Source organism: Lepisma saccharinum, chromosome 29 (assembly GCF_977018435.1).
Source record: "Lepisma saccharinum chromosome 29, izLepSacc3.1, whole genome shotgun sequence".
NCBI lineage: Eukaryota > Metazoa > Arthropoda > Insecta > Zygentoma > Lepismatidae > Lepisma > Lepisma saccharinum.
The window spans coordinates 32,278,234-32,279,592 of NC_139257.1; the positions used below are offsets into that span (position 1 = coordinate 32,278,234).

The following is a 1,359-nucleotide window of genomic DNA, read 5'->3' on the forward strand; positions in this document are numbered from 1 at the left end:
CCTGGGATACTTCCGTTATCAGCAGAAAAGTACCACAAGTCATCTGGACACAAACCTGTAGATATCAACCTTGTAACGAGATTTGCAAATATAATTGACATGTAACTGGGCGTAAACAGCCACATGTAAGCTGTAAGTCCAATAAAAGTTATTGTTGTTGATATTTGACATGTATGCTGAGACAAAATCCGATATTGACTCTTCATTTTTAATACGTTTTTACCATTTCTTATACCGGTGGTTCACTTCCCTTTTCCCCTGAGATGACTGCTGATCTTCTGGCTGGTAGGCTATGATGTTCGTTCTACTGGACGAGTTTCTCGCTTCGTTTTACAGCTAATAATGTGGTTGGTAGTTTGTCATATTTCACAAAATGTGTGTGTTCCTTGCAACCCTACCGTGCGTTGTTTCGCCTCAGGAAATGACATCACAGATACGATCAAATGTTGTGTTGGGTTGCCAGCATCCAGGCGGCAAAACGGTCTTTTTTGAACGGCTGTAGCGTCGAATTGACGCACCAACGTGAAGAATGTTACTGAGAAAAGTTGTTTGTTTTGATGTCCTCTACACGAATCTGTGGTCCGTGGGCGCCATTAAAATGACACCCTGTATAAGACAGTGGAAGTGAAGGTTAGAATTGATTCTCGGCGAGGTTCGAAACCGACTGAAATTCGCCCCTCCCAACTGTAACTTCTGGATCCGCCACTGATACGAGGAATTAGACAAGCGTTGGTCACATCTCGGTGTTAAATGTCCTTGTTGTTTTTGGTCTTGATTACTTGAAACATTTTAAAAAGCCACTTCGTTTGCAATCTATCTTTCATTTCTTCCAGAGAGAGACCAAGGCTTTCTAATAGACACTGACGTCATTAACACGTCACTGGTTATATGGCTCGCAGGGGAACCTGGAGAGAGACCAAGGAGACAAACTCGATCGAATTGGTGCCTTGGGGGACAAGAGTGACGTCACAAGAAAACGCACTCCTTTCTCCAAGTTGAACTGTGCAAGGAGGTAGAGACAATGTAGAGCAATCAACTTATCTCGTTCACTTTTGAGTCCTTGCACAGGTGCTCATGGTGTAGTGGTTATCACATCCGCCTAACACGCGGAAGGTCCCAGGTTCGATCCCTGGTGAGCACATATTTTTTCTTTACTTGTAAACAGTTTTAAATTAAATCCTAATTATGTTTTCAATTCATTTTATGCTCAATTAAGCTAATCGGTACTGCACCTACTCTATGCAAGTGTGCTTAACCAGGAATCGAACACGGAACCTAGTGATTACAAAAGGACAACGTTATCCAGCACCCGGTAAGGTGCCGATGCCCTCTTGATTAAAGCTCTCATTTTGTCATAAC

At 42.7% G+C, this 1,359-nt stretch overlaps 1 non-coding gene across 1 annotated transcript; it reads left to right on the top strand.

Moving 5' to 3' along the window:
• The first annotated feature begins 1,068 nt into the window (after window positions 1-1,068).
• On the top strand, window positions 1,069-1,141 carry TRNAV-AAC (transfer RNA valine (anticodon AAC)). The gene has a single exon. It is a non-coding gene; the product is annotated as a tRNA-Val (tRNA).
• The last annotated feature ends 218 nt before the right edge of the window (window positions 1,142-1,359 follow it).